Source organism: Penaeus vannamei, chromosome 27 (genome assembly GCF_042767895.1).
Source record: "Penaeus vannamei isolate JL-2024 chromosome 27, ASM4276789v1, whole genome shotgun sequence".
In the NCBI taxonomy this organism is placed as follows: Eukaryota; Metazoa; Arthropoda; class Malacostraca; order Decapoda; family Penaeidae; genus Penaeus; species Penaeus vannamei.
Genome location: NC_091575.1, coordinates 33,776,381 through 33,798,586, shown reverse-complemented (window position 1 = coordinate 33,798,586; position 22,206 = coordinate 33,776,381). Strand labels below are relative to the sequence as shown.

The window sequence follows — 22,206 nt, the reverse complement described above, 5'->3', positions numbered from 1 at the left end:
CCCTCCCTGCCTCCTGTGCTCCCTCTCTCCCTCCCTCCCTCCTGCGCTCCCTCTCTCCCTGTCTCCCTCCCTTCCTCTTGCGCTCCCTCTCTCCCTCCCTTCCTCCTGTGCTCTCTCCCTCTTGCGCTCCTCTCTCCCTCTCTCCCTCCCTCCCTCTTGCGCTCCCTCTCTCCCTGTCTCCCTCCCTCCTGCGCTCCCTCTCTCCCTCCCTCCCTCCCTCCTGCGCTACATCTCTCCCTCCCTCCCTCCCTCCCTCTTGCGCTCCCTCTCTCCCTCCCTCCCTCCTGCGCTCCCTCTCTCCCTCTTGCGCTCCCTCTCTCCCTCCCTCCCTCCTGCGCTCTCTCGCTGTCGTGGGTGTCTTGTCTTGCGTGTCTTTGGGTGCGTTTTGCTCCTGGTGCTCGCTTTTGGGTTTACTCCTCCCTCGCTGTCCTCTCCCTCCCTCTCCTTTCCTCTCCCTCTCCTCTCCTTTCATCTCCTCTCCCTTTCCATATTCTCCCTCTCCCTCTCCTCTTATCCTTCTCCCTCTCTCCCTCTTCTCCTTCTCCCTCTCCTCTCCCAATCCTTCTCCCTCTCCTCTCCCAATCCTTCTCCCTCTCCCCTCTTCTCCTTTTATCTCATCTAATCTATTTTCCTCCCCTCTCCTCTCCCCTCCTCTCCTCTCCCCTCCTCTCCTTCTCCCCCTCACCTCTCCTCTCTTTCCTTGAACTTTTCCGCCGTTCCTTGTTAGGTCAGGAGCGCGAGCGTACCTCTGTAAACAACAATGCAGCTGTCCGGTGACTTTGATTCGCTCCTTAATATGGCTTTCCTCCCCCTCTTCTTCATCTTCTGCTGCTTCTGCTTTGGCTTCTTCTTCTTCTTCTCCTTATCCTTATCCTTTTCCTCCTCCTCCTTCTTCTTCTTCTTCTTCTTCTTCTTCTTCATCTTCATCTTCTTCTCCTCTTCCTCCTCCACCTCCACCTCTTCCTATTCCTCCTCCAATTTCTTACGCGTCGTACAACCCCCCCCCCTCCCTCCGCCTGTCCTGGTCCGCCTGCGCTCTTTGTATGAGTCATGTACTGTTGCGTATCTCTTCCTCCTCCCTCCTCCCTCCTCCCCATCTTCGCCAGAACTCTCTCCATCTGTTTCCTCTCCCTCTCTTTCTCTGTCTCTCTTTCTCTCTGTCTCTCCTATCTCTCTCTCTCTCTCTCTCTCTCTCTCTCTCTCTCTCTCTCTCTCTCTCTCTTTCTCTCTCTCTCTCTCTCTACCTATCTATCTATATATCTCTATCTCTCTTCTCGTCTCTCTCCTCTTCTCATATCTCTTCTCTTCTCTTCTCTCTCTCTCTCTCTCTCTCTCTCTCTCTCTCTCTCTCTCTCTCTCTCTCTCTCTCTCTCTCTCTACCTATCTATCTATATATCTCTATCTCTATCTCTATCTCTTCTCATCTCTCTCCTCTTCTCATATCTCTTCTCTTCTCTCTCTCTCTCTCTCTCTCTCTCTCTCTCTCTCTCTCTCTCTCTCTCTCTCTCTTTCCCTCCTTTCTTTTCTTTTAATCTTCTCCTTTCGCTCCCCCGTCCTTCATATTCATAGTTCATAGATGACGTTGTAAAGTAATAGTAATATAGATGATGATGATGATAATGATGATGATTGATAATGATGATGAGGATGATGATGATGATGATGATGATGATGATGATGATGATGATGATGATGATGATGATGATGATGATGAGGAGGAGGAGGAGGAGGAGGAGGATAACAAGGATGATAACAAGGACAGTGATGATCATTGTTGATGTAATGAATATGATGATTACAACGACCGAGTAAACAAACATACAAATAAAGATCGAGGTAAAAACGGCCGCTTTGTTATTGCAATCACCCTTGCCAGAAACATCGAGGGTGAATGCTTCGCGGAAAAGAGTGTGGAGTGTGTGTGTGTGTGTATCTGTGCGTGCGTGCGTGCGTGCGTGCGTGTGCGAGAGAGTAACTAGATTGGCTTCCTTCCTCACGTGTTCGCGGTGATGACGTCATTCGCGGTGATGGCGTCATTCGCGGTTGGTGGAGTTGATGGACAAGGGGGGTGAGGGGTGAGGGGGGGGGAAAGGTGGGGAAAGGTGGGGGTTGGAAAGGGTTGGAGGAAGAGGGAGGTGGAAAGGGAAAGGGGAAGGGAATTGAGAAAGAGTTCAAGAAGGAGGGGAGTAGGTGGAGGATAGGGAAAAGAGTGAAAAGAGAGGGAAGAGTGAATGAGATAGAGGGAAAGAAAGAAGAGGAAGAGGGAGAACCAGAAAAGAGAGAACGAGAAAGAAAAGGAAAAGGAAAGGGAAAGGAAAGAGAGAGAAAGAAAACGAAAAAGAAACGAAAAAGGAAAGGAAGGAGAAAGAAAAAGAAACGGAGAGAGAGAAAGGAGAGACGCACCGGGCCCCACCAGAAGCCCCCGTGTCCAATATCTGTCCCAAATCGCCCTCCCTTTATCGCTTCCAAGTCACGCTGGCGGTGGGCGTCGGGCGCGCTTTCCCGAACTCATTATGAAAGAGGTACGAGCGAGGGAAGAAGAGGAGAAGGAGAAGGAGGAGAGAAGAGAAGAAGAGAAGAGAAGAGAAGAGAAGAAAGGATGGGAAGGAGATACTCCTCTTGAGATGATGTGAGATGTGGGAGGGATGGGGTTTGGGGCATGGTTGGGGGTGGGAGAGGGAGAAGGAGAGAGAGAGGTAGAGGGAGGGGGAGTGGAAGAGAGAGAGTGGGAGAGGGAGAGGGAGTGGGAGTGGGAGAGGGAGAGGGAGAGGGAGAAGTAGTGGGAGAAGTGACAGGAATAGGATTGAGGTGGGATCGGGACGCGGTGTAACTGTTGGGGTGGGCCGGAGTGGGCTGGGTATCAGCGTGGGTCGCGGCGTTATCACGAGGCCCGAGGGTGAAGGAAGTGAGCGCCGCCCAGCCAGCCAGCAGCTCTGATTTCCACCTCATTGCCAGGGCGTATTCTCCCTCATATCCCCCTCCCCCTCCCTACCTCCCCTGCCCTCCCCCTGCCTCTGTGGCTCCCTGTGCTACAGCTCGTTTGACACTCGTGGGCGTTTGGGGGCGAGCCGGAGGTAGGGAGGTGGGTGGGTGGGTGTTGGTAGGGAGGTGGAGGAGGATGTGGTAGTGGAGGAGGTGGAGGTAGAGGTGGTGGTGTTGGTGGTGGTGGTGGTGGAGGAGGAGGAGGAAGTGGAGGTGGAGCAGGTGGTAGTGGAGGAGGAGGAGGACAGGGCGTGTGAACGGGAAGAAGTGGGTGGGCGTGATGGGGAAGGGAGGGAGGGAAGCGGAGGTAGGGCGGCGGGGGTACGCACTGGGAGCCGGGGTCGGGCGGTCGGTCGGTGCGTGTGTGTGTGTGTCTCCCCGTCTAGCCAGGATGTGAGCATTTCCGCTCTGGGCTCCGCTGCTCGCCGCTCGGCCGCCTCGTGCATTGTCCCCGGGAGTGCTCTCGCTCGCTCGCTCGCCAGCCTCAGCCTCCACTCCAGCCTCGTCCTCGGAGGGCTGGAGGAACGGAGGCTCCGGGCGGGACTCCGAGCCGACGAGGCTGGGCTTCCCTTGCTTGGGATTCGGTTGTCGTTCTGCCGGCGCCCTTATTGCTGTGCCACGAAATTGATATGAAGCAGCGACAACAAAAGTCGTACATGGATGTTTATCTCTGATATCCCTCCTCCTCCCTCCTTCATCAGCCTCTCCAACACCCCTCCTCCTTCCTCCCTCCCTCCCTCCCTCCCTCCTCCACCCTCTTCCTCTTCCCCTCCTCCACCCTCTTCCTCTTCCTCTTCCCCCTCCTCCCTCCCTCCACCACCCTCTGCCTCTTCCCCCCTCTGCCTCTTCCCCCTCCTCCCTCCTCCCTCCTCCCTCCTTCCGCCCCCCGTCTTGTCTCCCATCCTTCGGTGCATGAAACGCAGCGAAGGAAGCGAGGGAGCGGAAGACGTCCCACTTACCTGGCGTCGGGATTCCTACCTGCTCGGGCACAGCATCGCAATTGCGTAATGGCGAACGCAGGTGTTCTCGAGGTGTCGCGGGCGGGGGGGGGGGGGGGTTCGTTTATTTACTTTTTTTGTTTGGTTATATATTTGTCTGGTTATTTCTTTATTTGTTTTATTTATTTATTTGTTTGGTGTTGTGGGGGTTATATGGCGTTTTGTTTGTTGTGGGTGTGAATTGTATTTGTTTTGTGATGTTTTTAGGAGTTTTTATGTTACGGCTCAGATTATAGTGGTAGTATTAGTATACGATAGGAGTTTTAAGGCCCTTGAATCACTGTTTGTAGTAGTAGTAGTGGCGGAGGTAGTAGGAGTCGTAGGTCTCGTTTTGAGCTTCGGCAGCGACGGCGTTGCCAATAGAAGTCCGTGGTCGCGCGTGTGTTGTGCTCGTGTTGGCAGCGAGCGTGTCCTCCGGCGCGCCGTGGAAACGTTTCCCGGCGCCGCCGTGCCGCGCGAGGGCGTCCTCGTGGCAGCGGCCGCCGCGCAAATGTTTCCTTGTTGCTACGAAACGCGTCGCTCGTCCAGAGTCGCGAGTGGCTTTTTGCGGCGCGGGAGGTGCCGTGCGGAAGGCGAGGAGGGGGCGGGGCGTCGGCGCTTCTCGTGTCTTAAATACTAAGCGCCGCTCGGGGCTGCGAGGCTTTGTTGCGTGTGACGTCATCTCTGGCGCTGACGTCATCACTAGCAACAGCTGGGTGATGACGTCACGGAGCGGCTAGACTCGGCCGCGACTCGAGCGACAGAGAAGGTGAAGCAGGGGCGGCCGAGACCCCCCCCCCCCACCCCGCGTACCCCGCCCCTCGTGTCGTCTCCAACGCCCACTCCGAGCATTTAACCTCCCCCCGCCCCTCCCCCCGGCGCTTCCTGCCGCTTCGGCCGCGCTGAAGTCCCTGAATGGAGGAGGAAGGAGCTGCTCCTGCGGGGCGCTCGCCGGGCCGGTCGGGGCAGCGGGGCCGAGGGAGGGAGGGGCGAGGGGGGCACGCGGCCCAGGTAGAGCACCGTCTATGGCAACCTGCGACGGCGTTGCGGCCGAGAAAGGTGCCAGGGCCAGGACGGGCAGGTAGGGGCGCACCGAGGCGGGAGTGCCAAGCACCTGTCTGGCTGCCGCGCGTCGCCGCCGTCCTCTCCGAGGCGGCGATTCCCCGGGAGGACCGATCCGGCCGGCGCGACCCTCGCCCGGGGACTCGCTGCTCGCGGGACCGACGGCGCGGAACACCTGCGAGGAGTGCGGGGCAATTACGGCGTCTCTGAGATCGCTCGCGGGCGCACGGTCCTTACGTGATGCCATTCGGGGGGAATGCCGGGGATTGGCGATCTACCTCCCCCTTCCCCCCTCCTCCAGCCCCTCGACTCACCCCGGGGTAAGAGGCGGGTGGAAGAGTGCGGCGTGGCAGAGGTACCTCCGGGGCCGGGTACCGTTGCTGCACGTCGCCGCCGCATGAAAGTAAACCCCCGCACCCCTCTCCCCCACCCCCTTCCCGCTCGTCACGTTCGGGAGCGGGCGAGGGCGGGCGGGCGGGCGGGCGTCGGCGACCTGTGGCTTCGGCAGGCGAGTGTGCGTATCCCCCGCCTGCTGCTGCTGCTGCTGTTCCTCGTGGGCACCCGTGGGCCATTTGCGTGCCGAGCGGTGCCGCGAACTGAAGCGTGGGTGTTGGTGAAGCTCTCGCTTTCGCCCGCAAGCTGCTACGCCCGCGCTGGGGAGATCCGTGGGCGCTGGAGTGGAAAGGGGGAGGGGGGTTGGGGAAGGGGGAAGGGGATGGTGGGTGGGTGGGTGGAAGGGCGTCGGTCGGGGCTTTCCTCTTGCCTCCTGGGGCTGAGCGTCAGGTTGGCAAGAGGAGGGGGCGGGGCTGGAGGATGTTTCTGGGGAGGGGAAGGGGCTGGAAGATGTAAGGCGGAGAGGCGGGGGTGGGATGGGGTGGGGTGGGGTAGGATAGGATGTGTAAACCGCTGCTTGAGCGCGATCGGAATGTAAGAGTGACGGCGCGGGAAGTGAATGCCTCGGGATTTCTCGCCGCCGCCCGCGCACCTGGCGAGTCGCGGCCGCTCGCCCTTCGCCGCCCCGGATTCCGCTGGCCCATCGCTCACGGCCGGACGCCCGCTCGTGGGCACGGCGCTGGGCGGCGGAACAAAGGCGGCGGAGGGCGCGGGGGACTCGACCCTTGCCCGGCCCGGCGCCCCCGAGCTGCCCTCCTTCTGTTTGGATTGCGGACGCTTCCTTCCCTCCTGCTGCGTCGCCCTCAGTGCCCTCCTCCCCCCTCCCCTGCTGTTCGGTGCAGCTGTCGGGTCGTCGCGTCGGGATGCAGACACAAGTCGGGCGGGAAGGGCGGCTGCGCAACGCCGGGAAGGAAAGTCGTGTCGCGCCGCCCGTTTCCCTGGCGCGGGGGTGCCGCGGGGAGTGGCACGGAGCCTTTCCACATGGCCAGGTAGAGAGAAGGCGCCGCGTGCGGGATGGCGGGCGGCGGGATCGTGCGTATGTCCAGTTGTGTGGGCGTGGCGGGCGGGGCGAGCGGAGAGGCTGAGGGGGACTCGTGGGAAGACGCCGAGCCTCCTCCGCCACTGACACCGCCACACCTCCGCGACTTTCTCCTCACGCGCACACCCGACGCCCGCCCCCCCGCCCTCCCTCCCCCGTCCACTTCCAACGCCACACTACACCCGCCCGCCCGCCCGAAAGGTGTTTTATCACGCCCAAGACGTCTTCCGCGAAACCGAACCACGCCCTCCGCGCCGCCGCCTCCCGTCGGGTCGTGTCTCGACCTCCCGGCGCACAGATCACGTGACCATTCCGCTAACTTAGGCCGAGATATAATCGCGGAGGCACTGGAGGTCAGGCACTCGCTCGCTGGCACTTCTCGCCCGCTTCCCCTGCTTCCGTTTCCCGTCCCAGGCTGAGCCCATTACCTTCTCAGCCTGCCACCTGCTTCTTTCCCTCGCTGCTTCTGTTGTTTCCCTTCCACCCCGCTTCCCTTTCTCCCTGCCCACACCACCCTTCTGCTCCCTACTCCCTACCCCCTTTCCCTACTTCCCACATTGTCCACCCTATCCCCCATCTCTGCTCCTTTCCCCCCTTCCCCCCATTTTTTTCGACTTCCATCCCCTCCCTTCAGATCTCCCTTGCCCTCTCTTCTGGGAACATTCATGACTCTGCCCCATCCACCTGCTCTTGTCATGGGTCTCCCTCGTTGGCGAATCACCGTGTTTTGTCTTGAGGGAGGAGGAGGAGGAGGAGGAGGAGGAGGAGGAGGAGGAGGAGGAGGAGGAGGAGGAGGAGGAGGAGGAGGAGGAGGAGGAGGAGGAGGAGAGGGGGAGGGTCAGTGACCGCGTTTCGTAAATGTCTTCCTTTTTTGTCTAAAAAGTATTCCTTTTTCTTTTTCTTTATTGTTTTGTATCTTTTCCTTCTATGCTCTTTTTTGCAATTTTGGATATCTGACGATTTCTCTACCGGTCTGTTACGAGTGCGATGCGTCTTTTATTCGTCTGTGTCTGCATTCGGAGGAGAATGAGAGGGATTCGCGAACAGCGGCCCCGAGCAGGTACAGGCGAACTACGAAATTCGCGAGTGTATATGCAGCGCAACGCCCTTCTTTTAAGGCCGCGTTTCTTTGTTGCGGGAAAGTGGATGCGTCTCCCCCTCCCCCACCCTCGCTAGCCAACACGTGGGTGACGACAGCAGAAGGGGGACGTGAGAGGGAGCTTCGTGTGAGCTGCGAATTCGCCGAAGGGGGGAGGGGGGGAGTGTTGGCCGGACTGGGCGAGGTTTTTAGGGTAGTGAGAGGACACGTGACACGTTTGCTATTTTTTCGTTGTCGGGATAGTCTGGGAGGTAGCTTAAGAGGCTAGTAGGGGCTGGCAGGGGAGGTAATTATGGGCTGTTGGAGGGCCAAGAGGGACCGCAGCCGGGGGCGCCGTGGGGCTCGCAGGGGACTCCTCGAGGGCCATCGATCCGACCTGAAGAGGCGAAGGCTCGGAGGCCCGGGGAGGCCGCGGGGCCGTGAGCGACAGCGTGAAAAATCACAAGCGACACAAAGTGCGGGTTCTCGTCGAGCATTGCGTCGGCTGCGGTCGGTCGGTCGGTCGGTTGGTCGGTCGGTCGGTCGGTCGGATGTTGGCATGCGGCCCCGAGTGGACGAGTTGGCTTGCATCAGTACACACGGGAGGGAAGGGCGGCGGCGACGGGACCTGTCTGTCTCTACGGCGGCACCGCGCTTGGCTCTCACGGGTGAGGGGGGGGGGGAGGGGGAAGGGGGAAGGTGATGGAGAGAGGGAGAGAGAGGAGGGAGGAGGGGGGAGGCAGGCGGTGACGCAAGGAGAGGGTCTACTGGTAAAGCAGGCTGGCAGGCCAAACAGGCAAGCAAAATTGTACGCTCGAATGCACAGTGTTCGAAACCAATTCACCGAATGCGCCAGCGTTGCATTACTGGAGTCGACGTTCAGAATACACGGAAAAATGACACAGTATATACGTGCGTGACTATTGTAAATATATCAACACCAAATACCATGACTATGACAATTATAGGAAATGGAATATCGTAGTAAAACGTAAATCTGGATTATTTTTTATATTTTTATATACGGTTCTCGATCTGTAGACCGTGCCACTTGTTGCTCTATATCAGGATGGTCGTTATTGCGTAATGAACGGTCGTCTGGTGCCCAACTATCAATAATTCTATTGGACTATAATATATGGTGCTTGTTCGATATATAACTGTTGTTTTGCGGTTGTGTTTTGTGTTTACCTGTACATATTAACATATTTTTTTGGGGGGGAGAAGGGTAAAGTTTTATATTCATTTGCTATGTCATGACATGATTCCTTGTCATCTTTGTGTACACGTTACTGGTTTTACGTCCATCGTGACATGATGTTTTATTAATAGCCAGAGGATTTCCATTCCTCGTCTTCTTGTCTGACATTAATGCAAGAGAGATGCTATTCTCTTGCATATTATTACCCTCTAAACAGTGTGGATGTGACAGGGCAGTTATGTTTACCTATATTAGATTTAGAATATATTTACTGTTATACGATAAGTGATCTAAACGTTGCAGGGAAAATGATCATTACTAACGTTATTTTTTCCCCTCTCTTTCCAGGATGTAATGATGGCATGAGAACTGCCAGGGTAATCCCCGCCTAGACTTAAGGTGAGCTTTGACGTGTTTTCTCGCGTTGTGTCACTCGCTCCATTCATTGCGTCATCGTGAATGCAGGAGGGTATCGGTTTATCGCTCGGGGTTTCACAGCGGTTGTACTAGCATTCGTCTGTCACTCGTCTACCATTCATGAACCACTGGGCTGTTACTTGTCCACCATTCGTCAACTACTCCTCTATCACTCGTCTATTACTCGTCTACCATTCGTCAACCTTTCGTCAACCACTCATTTCTCTCTCTTCAACTACTCCTCTATCACTCGTTTATTACTCGTCTACCATTTATCAACCTTTCGTCAACCACTCGTCTGTAACCAGTCTTCCACTCATCTACCACGCGTTTTACCATTCATCAACCTTTTTCGTCAGTCATTCGTCAGACACTCGTCAGCCATCTCTACCATGGCCAGCGGTATTCCAGGTTCCCGTTCCTACCATCCTTCATGGGGTGGGGGACGGGGGGGGGGCGACCTGAAATGCTGACGCTCGGGGGACGAAAGTTCAACATGTCGCTCTTTGCTGACGTCTATTCCGGGAAATTTTGAAAGGTCGGCGAGATGCGGGAGGAGGGGAGGGGGAGGAGGGAGGGGGTGGGATGGGATGGGATGGGATGGGATGGGATGGGGTGGGTAGGTGGGATGGGATGGGATGGGATGGGATGGGATGGGATGGGATGGGATGGGATGGGATGGGATGGGGGATGGAAGGAAAGGAAAGGAAGGTAGGAAGGAAGGATGGATAGATAGATAGAGAGGAGAGGATTGAGGATGCAGGATGGCGGAGGGAGGAGGAATAAGGAAGAGGTAAGAACGGGGAAGGAGGGGTGAGGAGAGGGAGCGGGGGGGGAGGGGGAGTCCAGCAGGCCCACACAGCGCCAAGACAAAAGGAAGTCAGGTTCTCATGCAGGTGATTTTTTTAACAAGTTTTTTTTTTTTTTTATGGGTTAATGGTATATTGGGAACTTCTCGCCAGATTCCCTTTCCCTTTCACTCCACTCTCCTTCGCCTCCGTCATCCTCCCTGTGTCCCTGTTCTGCCTTCTCTTCTCTTCTTTCTCTCACTCCTTTTCATTCTCCTTCTCTTTCTCCTTCTTTCCTCTTCCACCTCCTTCTCCCTCTCCCTATCCCTCTCCCCTCTCTCCCTCTCCCTCTCCCTCTCCCCTCTCCCTCCTCCCTCCTCCCATTCCCTCTCCCTCCTCCCTCTCCCTATCCCTTCTCCTTCTCCTTCTCCTCCCTCTCCCTCTCCCTATCCCTCCTCCCTCTCCCCTCTCCCATTCCTTCTCCCTCTCCCTCTCCCTCCTCCCTTTGATACCGGTTGGAAAGTGAGTGTGTTACCTTGCTAGGCAGCGTGCGCGACCTTGTACAGGCTGTGTGGACGCGGGAGGAGGAGGAGAGAACAAAGAGTGCACGAGCGCCCCGGACCCAGGGAGAGAGAGAGAGAGTGCACCCTGTTCCCACGGGATGCGGTGTTTATACCTTGGGAGTCCGAATGGAGTGGGGAGATAGAGATTAGATGGGTGAGTGTTTTTTTTTTTTGGGGGGGTGGGTGGGATGGGTTGGGGGTGAGATGGGGGTTGGGTAGGTTTGGGGGTTAGTTTTTTTTTTGTTTTTCTGTTCTACTGTTTTTGATTTATGCTTGTCTTTGGGTCATTCTATTATCTTATCCTTTCTCCTTACCCTGTATCCTTTCTGCTTTCCTACTCGCCCTTTTCACTACCCTTTTCCCTCTCCCACTCTCTCCCGTCTGTTCTCTCGTACCATCTCCCCCTACCTGCTTAGCCCCTGGTCCTCTCCCCCTACTGACTTGGCCCTATACCCTTTCACCACTTTTCTGTACCCCCGTATGCCTACCCTTCTCCCCCCAATGCCCTTCATTCTACCTAGTATGCCCTCCCCTCTCCCCCTAACGGCACTCTCCTTACCCCCCAATACCCACCCTCCCTCTCCCCCTAACGGCACCTCCTTACCCCCCAATCCACCCTTCTCCCCCAATACCCACCCTTCTCCCCCAATACCCACCTCTCCCCCAATACCCAACCCTCCCTCAATACCCACCCTCTCCCCCAATACCCACCCCTCCCCAAATCCCTCCCCTCTCCCTCCCAATACCCTTCCCTCCCCCTCCAAATCCCCTCCCCCCCCCACCCCTAGTCTTCCCCTCTCCCTCCAAATCCCCTCTCCCTCTCCTCTCCCTCCAAATCCCCTCCCCTCCCCCCCTTCCCCCCAGTTCCCCCCTCCCCCCCTCCCAATGCAACCCGTAGGCCGGGGTCCTTGGCGGTGTCGAGTGTCAGCGTCGCGAGGGGGGGGGGGGGAGGAGCCCGTTCCTTTAAATGCTCATTTGCATCCAGCTGATGGGGTTGGCCTCGTGGCTTTTCATCTTTTCTCTCTCTCTCTCTTATCATTGTTTCTTATTCTCTTTCTCTTTTTTTTAGTTTTCTCTTTCTCTTTCTTTCTTTTCTTTTTTTTATATTTCTCTCTCGGTCTCTCTCTCTCCCTCTCTTTTTTTAGTTTTCTCTTTCTCTTTCTTTCTTTTTCAATTTCTCTTTAGGTCTCTCTCTCCTTCTCTTCTATTTTTCTCTCTCGTTCTCCTTTCATTCTTCTTTCTTACTTTTTTCCTTCGAGTGAGTGAGTGAGTGAGAAACCCGGCGGGGTGGTCTCCAACGGCGGTCTCTTCGCCCCATCTCAGCTGCTCTGGGAGTCTTTCCTTCCTTCCTTCCGCCCCGCCCACCGGCTTCCCTCTCGGCCGCCCATCTCGCTTTCCCCGAGCTCGCTCCTCTCTCTTCTCTTCTCTCTTCCTTTCTCTCTTTTCTCTTTTCTTTCCTTCATTACTCTACTTTCCTTCCTCCTTCCCTCACACCTTCATTCATTCCTTCCTCCCTTCTCTCTCCTCTTTCTTCTTTCTTCATTACTCTACTTTCCTTCCTCCTCCCTCCTTCATTCCCTCCCTCCCTCCCTCCCTCCCTCCTTCATTGCCTTCCTCCCTCCCTCTCCCACCCATCCGTCCGACCACCCCAGAAGCCGCCCGCCCGCCCGCCCGCCCGCCCGCGACCCCTTCGACCCCCCCCTCTCCCCCCGCCCCCCGCACGTGCCCAGCGCCGGGGCGTGAGAAGGCGAGCGGCGCTCCCAGGGCCGCCCGAGCCCATCGCTTCCGCGCGGCCGGATGTGCGGCTGATCGGCGGCGCCCGCGCCTTCCGCGTCGCTCTGCGGGCGTCGTGGGGCGGCGTCGCGTGCGCCCTTCTTGGTCTTCTTGTTCTTCTATTTTTGTTATTGTTCTTATTAATCGTTTTCCTCTTCTTCCTCCTCTTCCTCTTCTCCATCGCTTTCCTCAACTTTTTTTTCTCTTATTTTATTGTTTTCCTCTTCCTCTTCTTCCTCCTCTTCTTCCATCTCATTCCTCATCTTTTTTTTCTCCTCTTCTGTTTTCCTCTCTCTCCCTCCCTCTCCCCCTCCTCCCCAATGCATGACATGGGGAGGGGGGAGGGGAGAGGGGGCATTAAGGGGGGGAGGGTATGAAGAGCAGGTGTTTTCCCCTCGTGAGTTGGGGTGGGGGTGGGGTGGGGGTGTGGGGAGGGGTCGGGTCGCGTCCTTCCTTGGGTCACGACGTTCACTGAGACGTATTGACCGTTAATTGCCTAGATTTCGACAGGATATGTTATTGTTTTTTTGTTTTGTTTTGTTTTCTTCGTGATGTCCTGTTCATTTCCTCTTCCTCCTCCTCCTCCTCCTCTTCTCTTGTCTTGTCTCTATCCCTCCTCCTCCTCTTCTCTTGTCTCTATCCCTCCTCCTCCTCTTCTCTTGTCTCTATCCCTCCTCCTCCTCTTCCTCGTCCGTCGTTTCTTCCCCGTCTTCCTTCGTCTTTGCCTTTCTCCTCGTCCTCCCCCTCTCCTTCCCCTCCTCCCTCCTCCCCGGGTAGCTGGCACGTAGAGAGGGCGTCAACCGCGACTGCCAATTCGCCGCTCCGACGCGCTTTATCGAGCTCCCCCTTTCCCTCTCCTCTCCCCTTCCCTCCCTCCCTCCCCTTTCCCCTCTTCCTTCTCCCTTCTTCCTTCTCCTTTCCCCTTCCCCGTTCCTCCTCTGCTACCCCTACTCCCCTTCCTTGCCCCTTTTTCCTCTTCCCTTCTCCCTTCTCCCTTCTTCCTTGCCTTCCTCTCTCTCTCCTCTTTTCCTCCCCTCCAACCCCCCCCCCCATCTCCCCGCCCGAGCAGTGTCCGAGGGCGCGGGGAGCCCCCGGCGGCGCCCCCGGGACCGCCCTGCCCTGGCCCTCCGAAAGTGTGGATAAAAGAGCGATAAGTGAGCAGCGCGCGGCGGGCAGCCATGGCGGCGGTCCCGTACTCTGCCTCTCACCTCCCTGCCCTCTGCCTGGCACCTCCCGCGGAGCTCAATGTGACGAGCGCCGCCGCCTCCTCCTACTCCTCCTCCTCCTCCGGCCGGCTCCCGTTCCCTTGCCTCCCTTTCCTCCCTCTCTCTCGCTCTCTCTGTGTCTGCTCTCCCTCTCTCCCTATCTCCTCTCTCCATCCTGTCACTCGTTCTCTCTCTCTCCTCTCACTTTCGCTCTCTCCTTCCCCTCTTTCCTCTCACTCGTTCGTCCTTCCTCTCCGTCATTTTCCTTCTCCCTCTTACTATTTCACCCTACCTCTCACTCCTGTTGCTCTTCATCCCCCCCCTTTGTTATTCCTTCCTCCTTGTTTCTGTCGCTTCCTCCTGCTCTTTCCCTCTCGCTCGTGCTCCGTCGTACTTCCTCATCCACTGTCTTGCTTCCTCTTTCCCTCCCTCCCCACTTTTTCACCTTTTATTACCACCCAATCCCTCCCCTTTCTCCTCCCTCTCCTTCCCCCTCACCTCTCCCTCCTTCCCCTTCTCCCCTCCCTTTCCCTACCCTCATTCCATCCCTCTTCCCCCTACCCCATTCCCTCCCCTTCCCCTACCACTCCTCCCTCCCTCCCCCTCCCCTTCTCCTTTTTCCGTCTTTCTCGCTTCAGTTCCCTTGTCCCCCGCCACCCCCACCCTTCCGCGTTTTTAGGTATCCCCTTTTTTACAAGATATTGCTCCTCCCTTCTCCCTTCCTCATATTTGCGTTTTAACTCTTGCTCTAGTTATTGTTTTTCTCTTTCTTATACGTCATATCTTCTCCCTGATTACTTCCCGTCTCTTTCTGTCTCTTCCAAATCCTCCTCCTCTCTGTCCCTTCCCTCTTTCCTTTTATCTCTCTGCCTCCCTTCTGCCTCTCCCTTTCCTTCTCCTTCTCCTTCTCCCACTCCCTTCACCCTTTCTCTCTCTCTCGCCCTCACTTTCTCCCTCTCCCCTTTATCTCTCTCTCTCGCCCTCACTCTCTCCCTCGCCCTCACTTTCTCCCTCTCCCCTTTATCTCTCTCTCTCGCCCTCACTCTCTCTTCCCCTCCCTTCCCTTCATGTTTATCTTCTTATCTCCCCCCCCTCCCTCTCCCTTCTGTCGTCAGAGGGGGTGGGGGGGAGAGGGAGGGGGTGAGGGGGAGGGGGTGCGGCTTCAGTAAAAAGGGCCTGCGACACGGGCTGTTATCTCCCTCCCTGATCGCTGGGATATTCTTACCTGCGGGCTATCAGGGTGTGTGTGTGTGTGTGTGTGTGTGTGTGTGTGTGTGTGTGTGTGTGTGTGTGTGTGTGTGTGTGTGCGTGTTTTATGTAGCGAGTGGTGGTCTGCCCTCCTTTGCTTCGCCATCACTTCTTCCGTTTCTCTCTCCCCTCCTCTCTTCTCCCTCCCTCCCTCCCTCCCCCTCTCCTCTCCCTCGGCGACGCTCTGCTGCCGTTGCTGATGTTCCTGCTGACGCCCTGCATTGGCTGACGGCTGTCGAAAGGGGGAGGGGGAAGGGTTGTTGCTGACACGAACTCGAAGGGAAAATTTGGGGGAAGGGGGGAAAGGGGGAAAGGGGAAGTAAAAGAGAGGAAAGGGAAGAAGTGGAGGGGAAAGGGGAATAAGCAAGGGGAGAAGAGTAAGAGAGGTTAAGGGGAGGAACAGAGGGGAAGGGAGGGAGAGAGGAAAGGGGAGGCGAAATAGGTTTGGGGGTGATTCTCTGGAAGAAGTAAAAGGGAGATATGAAACGGGGAAAGGGAGAGGACAAGGAGGAGGATTGTGGAGGAGGCGAGGAAGAGAAGGAAAAGAGGAAGAGAAATAAAAGAGGAAGAGAAGGAAGAGAGGAAGAGAACACGGAGGACAGGGAGGGAGAGGGGAAGGCAGGAGGGAGGGAGGGAGGAGAGGAGGGAGGGAGGGAGGAGGGAGGAGGGGAGGAGGGAGGAGAGGAGGAATCGGCACAGAGTGGTGTGACATTCGTGGGCCACAGACGTCTGTCGGATGGCGATGCCCGGAGGTGGGTGGAGGCGGATGGACTGATGCAAGGGAAGGGAGGAGGGAGAGGAAGGGTGTGCGGAGGGAGGGAGAGAGGGAGGGAGAGGAAGGGTGAAGGGGAGGAGGAGAGGGATCGAAGGAGGAGGAGGGGAGGGAGGGAGAGAGAGGAGGGAGAGGAAGGGTGAAGGAGGAGAGGGGAAGGCGGGAGTGGCAAGAATGTGGGTGAAGGAAAGGAGTAGCAAAGAGAGACGGGAAAGGGAGAGGGAGGGCAGGTAGAGGGGTGGGCAGGAGAAAGAGGTGAGAGGAGAGGAAGGAGAAAGGAGGAAGAAGAGGAAAGGGGAGATGGGAGAGGGAAGGGCAGGTAGAGGGGGTGGCAGTGAGAAAAGGGTGAGGGGAGAGGAAGGAGAAAGGAGGAAGAAGAGGAAGAGGAAGGGGAAGGTGGAAGGATAAAAAAAGGAAGGTGAGATAGCGTATGAGGAAGTGGAAAGAAGAATGAGAGGGTAGAAAAGGGAGGAGAGGAGAGGGCGGCGAAGGGAGAGGAGGGGAGAGGAGGACGAAGGGAGAGGAGAGGAGGGCGGGCGGGGTAATGAAGTGGTCCGCCGGGAGAGTAGCCTCCGTTCCCACACACAGATTATTGCAAGTGTCAGTCAGCGGCGGCCGAGCCTCCTCCGCGCTCTCCCCCTGCCCCTCTCCCTCCTCTCCCTCTTCCTCCCCTCCTCTCCCACGCAGGCTAAAGGAGCTGACGCGAGGGGAGGAGGCAGGAGGGAAGGTGGGGGAGTGAGGCAGAGGAAGAGAGAGGAAGGAAGGAGGGAGAAAGTGAAGGAAGGAGAGGAGAGGAGGGAGAGGGAGGAGAGCAGAGGAGAGGAGGGAGAGGTAGGAAGAAGGAGAGGGGGTGAGAGAAAGGTGAGAGGGGGGAGGGGGGAGATTGAGTAGGAGGGATTGAAAGCGAGAGAGAAGTAGAGAGGGAGGGGGAGATGGGGTGTGGGGGATTGGGAGGGAGGAACCGGGGGTAGGGATAGTGGTAGGGGGACGGTCTGTAGGAGAGGGGTGTAAGGTTTCCCCTTGCTGAGCTCTAGTTTGTGAGGCGGGCGTTGCGAGGGAGGAAGGGGCGGGGGAGGGAGGTAAAAGGTGGAGAATGAGTAGAGAGGAGAGAGAGAGAGAGAGAGAGAGAGAGAGAGAGAGAGAGAGAGAGAGAGAGAGAGAGAGAGAGAGAGAGAGGCGAGTAAGGAGAGGGAAGTGGGAGATAGGAGAACAAGTGGAGGAAAATTGAGAGGGAGAACAAGAACGAGAAAGCGAACGAGAGGGTTAAAGGGAAGGAGAAGTGACGCCGCCCATCCTCGCCAGAGACGAAGGCGTTCGGGGCTCGTGTGTGTCGTCGCTGGGTGGGTCACGCCCGCACGCCCGCCCGCCTCATCGAGTCACGGGCGCGGTGCCGGCGAGGGTGCGGAGGCGAAGTGCAGAAGGCGACATTTAGGCACTTATTAGCTCTGATAATTATTATGAGCCTTTGGCACGGGTGGGGGGGGTGGCGAGGGGCGAGGGGCAGAAGGCGGGGGGGGGATGGGGAGATGGGGGGGATGGGGACTATTGATTGCCATGAGGACTTGACTGTCTGCGCCGTGACCCTGGGGGCCGGTTGGGCGGGGGGGGGGGGGAGGTCAGGGAGGGGAGAGGGAACAAGTTTGCCGTAGCTAAGAGGTAATGAATCAGCTTTGCGTATCGCGGAGGGTAAATATAGCGCACGCGCGCTCGTTCGCTCGCTCACACACACACACACACACACACACACACACACACACACACACACACACACACACACACACACACACACACACACACACACACACACGGGGGTTCTTCATCTTTGTGAAGAATCCCATTACGCACTCAGATTGCACTGGGCGATTTGCGCAGGGGGCAGGGAAGGCCAGGACGGAGGGGGGTGAGGGAAGGCCAGGACGGGGGGTGAGGGAAGGCCAGGAGGGGAGGGGGGAGGAGAGGTATGACGGGCGAAGCTGCGGCAATGAGTCACCTGGGGGGAGAAAGTAGCTTAGGTGAGGCGGCAGGGTGCTCGCCCTTCCCCTCCTCGTCCCCTCTCCCTCCCTTCTTTTCCGTCTCCTCTCCCTCCCTTCTTTTCCGTCTCCTTCCCTTCCGTCCCCTCTCCCTCCCTTCTTTTCCGTCCCCTCTCCTTCCCTTCTTTTCCGTCTCCCTCCCTTCTTTTCCGTCTCCTGCCTTCTCCCGCTCCCATTCTCCCTTTCTCGCCTTCCCCCTCTCCTTCTGACTCCGCTCTACATCGTCTCAATCTCCTTCATCTTTCCCTTCTTCCTGTCCTCTTCATGTACTTCCTCTCCCTTCTCCCTGCCTCCTCTCCACCCACTCTCCCTCTCTCCCTTCCTCCCTCCTTACCTCCTTCCTTACCTCCTTCCCTCCATTCCTCCCTCCTTACCTTCCTTCCTCCCTTCTTCCCTCCCTTCCTCCCTCCTTACCTCCCTTCCTCCCTCTTTACCTCCCTTCCCCCTCCTCCCGCCCACCCTTGCCCGCCGCATCACCAACCATGCGTGTCGTTACCCTCACAACAACGCCTCACCTTACGGCACAATCCCAGGTGAGGGTGAGGATGAGGGTGAAGGGGGAAGGGGTTAGGATAAAGGGTTAGGGTGAGGGGGAGGGGGAGGATAAGGGTGGAGGGGGAAGGATAAGGGGTTAGGGTGAGGGTGAGGGGAGGGGGATTGGGACTTGTAGAGATGAATCGGAAGGGAAATCGGAAGAAAAATGTCACTTAAGATTGGGAGGATGGGGGGAAGGGAAGGAAGGGAGTTGTGGCGCTGATGAGGCGGCCGAGAGAAGCGAGGAGGAGGAGGAGAGAGAGAGAGAGAGAGAGAGAGAGAGAGAGAGAGAGAGAGAGAGAGAGAGAGAGAGAGAGAGAGAGAGGAGGAGGAGGAGGAGGAGGAGGAGGAGGGCGAAGCGGAGGCGAGCCGCTTCAATCGAGGCGCCGTCGCTGTCGGCCAGGAAGGGAGGCGGGAGGTCTGTGTCGCCGCCGCCGCCGTCGGGAGGAAGCCCTCGGCCCGCGTCACGCCGTCGGGGCCGTCGGGACACGCCTGGCCGCGTGAGGGGATGGGGCGGGGGGGGGGGGGACGCGACACGCACACGCATACGCATATCTAGATTTATACGCACACGCGCACACAGTGAGACGCATTCTCCTTCTGTTTACTTTTTACACAGTGATGGACGCTGATCTAGATTCGCAAACACACACACACACACACACACACACACACACACACACACACACACACACACACACACACACACACACACACACACACACACACACACACACTCACTCACTCACTCACTCACTCACTCACTCACTCACTCACTCACTCACACGCACACATTCCCCTACGCACATACGCTCACCCGCACACGGGGACCGGATGTGATCTGTCCCGCCGGAAGGAGTCGGCCGCCCGAGGAGAGCAACAATGGGCGGCAGAAACACCCGAGCGAACAGACCGCCGCCGCCGCCCGCGTCACTTCCAGGGGCGGCGCTTGTGGTCGCTCGTGGGGAAGGCGCTGCAGGGGAGAGGGAGAGAGGGAGAGGGAGAGAGGGAGAGGGAGAGGGAGAGGGAGAGGGAGAGGGAGAGGGAGAGGGAGAGAGGGAGAGGGAGAGGGAGAGGGAGAGGGAAAGGGAGTGGGAGAGAGAGCGAGGATATGTCTCTCTTCTCCTCTTCCTCCTCCTCCTCCTCCTCCCCCTCCTCCTCCTCCTCCTCCTCCTCCTCCTCCTCCTCCTCCTCCTCCTCCTCCTCCTCCTCCTCGTCCAGGCGCAGGATCTCTCAGGTGGCATCGCCTCGGCCACGCTCGAGACCGGTTTGTGCGCTCTGGGTCCCCGCCGCCGCCGCCCGCTCGGGGGGGGGGGGAGAGAGAGAGAGAGAGAGAGAGAGAGAGAGAGAGAGAGAGAGAGAGAGGGAGAGAGAGGGAGGGAGGGAGGGAGGGAGGGAGGGAGGGAGGGAGGGAGGGACTGACTCTGGCGGGGGACATCCTCTTTTCCCCTCTCGGCGTCCTCGCTTTTTGTCTTCGCTCGCAGCTTCCTCTCCTTTCTTGTCGGCGTGAGAGAGAGAGGGTGTTTTCCCTTGCCTGCCACTCACTCACTCACGCACTCACTCACGCACTGACTCACTCACTCACTCACTCACTCACTCACTCACTCACTCACTCACTCACTCACTCACTCACTCAGTTCCCTCGCTCGGACTTTTCTTTTTTTCCTTCTTTTTCTTCACTTGCTCTCCTCTGTTTCCACGTGCATTCCTCTGCTGTTGTTCTTGTGTTTTATCCTGTTCTTTTTTTTTCCTTCTCCGTTGGTGTTAATCAAGCGCTTGACGATGGGGGAAAAGCGCAAGGTGACCATGAGAGTTAATCTCCCGAAGGAGGCGCAGACGACCGATGCACAAAGCCGCCCAGGAGTCCCTTCGACGCCCTCGATGTAGGCAGTTCATAGCACGACGACTCCGGTGCCCTCGATGCCCTCCGCTGCGTCCCCCCTTCTCCTCCCCCCTCCCTCACGCCCTCCGAACGGTGGAAGGCGGAGGCGCGGGCGTGGGGGAGGGTATCAGTTCAGCGGCCGGTTTTAAGTAGTTGATGGTAGTGTAAACAGCGGTCGCGAAGGAGGAGAGGGTGCTGGTGGCACAGAGCGGGGCTTTCCTGTAGTGGTTCGGTTGAGTGGAAGGAGCGAGGGAGGAGGGAGGAAGGAGGAAGAGGAGGAGGGAGGTTGAGCAGGAGGAGGGAGGTGGAGGAGGAGAAGAGGAGGTGAGGGAGAGGGAGGAGGGAGAAAGGAGGAAGGAAAGAGGGAAGAGGAAGGATCAGGGAAGGGAGAGAGAGAGAGAGAGAAAGGAGTGAGGAAGGAGGAAGGAGAAGTGAGAAGGAGAGGGAGGAGGATGGGGGGAAAGAGGGGAGGGGGGGGGAAGGGAGGAGTATTAGCGCAGCCCTTGTCTCTCCTGCCCTGGGATGTTAAGTACCCGCCACGGACCCGCCTGCCTGCTTGCCTGCTATGCTCTACCACTCCGCCTGCCTGCCTGCCTGCGCCCTCCTCGCCCTGCCGCTTCTCCTTTTCGTTACTCGGGTTCTCTGCTGTCGTCGCCCCTTGCTTTCTTCGCTTTCTCTCTCTGTCTCTGTCTCTCTGTCTCTCTGTCTCTCTGTCTCTCTGTCTCTCTCTCTCTCTCTCTCTCTCTCTCTCTCTCTCTCTCTCTCTCTCTCTCTCTCTTCACTCTCTCTCTCTTTTCTTTCTCTCTCTCTCTCTCCCACTCATCTTCTCTTCACTTTTCACTTCTCTTTTTTTCTTTTTATTTCTCTTGTCTTTCTCCCCCCCCCCCCCTGTGTCCTCTCCCCCCTTCCCCCCTGGCTTTCCTCCCCCCCCCGTCCTCCCCGGGCTTTCTCCCCCGCCTTTTCTCTTCCCCGTTTGGCGTCGCCGTGTCCCTGTTTGCGTCCGGAGGTGCTGAGTCGGCCCTTCCTCCAGGTCGCTCTCCTCCCTCGTCCTCCTCCAAGTCTCCTTCTTCTTCCCTCTTCTCTCCTCTCTTCCCTCTCTTCTCTCCTCTCTTCCCTCTTCTCTCCTCTCTTCCCTCTCTTTTCTCCTCTCTTCGCTCTTCTCTCCTCCTATCCTCTCTTCCCTCTTCTCTCTCCTCTCTCTCCCTCTTCTTCTCCTCTCTTCTCTCCTCTCTTCCCTCTTCTCTCCTCCTATCCTCTCTTCTCTTCCTTCTACTTCTCTCCTCCCGTTCCATCGCCTCCCTTTTTGCCCCCTTCACTCCCATTCTTTCGCGCTCTTTTCTCCTCGTTCTCTCTCTCTCCAATCTCCTGCTCTGTTCGTCTCCTTCTCTCTCTCCCCTACCTCGTGTCTTCACCCCCGTCCCACCCCACCACTCCCCCTATCTCTATTACACCCTTCTATTCCTCACGTCTATCCCTCGCCTCTGCACAGCTCCCCCCTTTCCCCCTCCCCCTTCCTATCCCACCCTCACCCTTCACCCTGCGCGTTCCACTCCCTTCCGTCCGCGCGCTGACGTCTGAGTGGACTTATCAGGTGACATTTGTTATCAAGTGTGCGCGCCCCTCCCTCCCTCTCTCCTTCACTCCCTCCCTCCCTCTTTCCTACTCTCCCTCCCTCCCTCTCTCCTTCTCTCCCTCCCTCCCTCCCTCCCTGGCAGCGGCGGGGGTTTGGCGCTGGCCAGGGGGAGATCCAGGGCGCTGATTGCCCGCGGGAGTTCTGTCGTGGCGTTTGATGTTGGAACTTTGCAGATGTATTGCGACGCTGCGATTATTTCTAAGTGTGTGTGTGTGTGTGTGTGTGTGTGTGTGTGTGTGTGTGTGTGTGTGTGTGTGTGTGTGTGGGCGTGTGTGTGGGTGTGGGTGTGGGTGTGGGTGGGTGTGGGTGAAAGAGTGAGCAAGTGAGGGTCATGTCACTGGCTCAGCTCTCCCTGGTTCGATTCCCTCCTGCCCCTTTTGCGGATGGCATTCCGATCCCCGAGCTCCGTCGCCTGGAGCCTCCGCGCGCGCGGTGCCCTCGTGCGCGCCGCGTCCTTCCCCCGCCCCTAATTGTGGCACTTCCCTTCCGTCAACATGAGTCGAGACGCCGCCGCCCACGTCCCTGTGTGAGCGGCATCATCTCCCGCACCTCCGCCCTGCAGCCGCTTGCACGCCCGCCAGTCGCCTCCTGCCCTGCCTGCGCCGCCAGCATCCCCCTCGCAATGCTCC

General features: G+C 57.8%; 1 protein-coding gene across 4 annotated transcripts in view; it reads left to right on the top strand.

Annotated features, from left to right (window-relative positions):
- LOC113814003 (collagen alpha-2(I) chain) overlaps positions 1 to 22,206 on the top strand; it is a 97,686-nt gene that overhangs the window by 48,790 nt on the left and 26,690 nt on the right. For all 4 annotated transcript variants that reach the window (XM_070141237.1, XM_070141233.1, XM_070141234.1 and 1 more), the window contains one exon: positions 9,081 to 9,131. The gene's annotated coding sequence lies outside the window, so the exon portion shown is untranslated. The remainder of the gene's footprint in view (positions 1 to 9,080; positions 9,132 to 22,206) is intronic.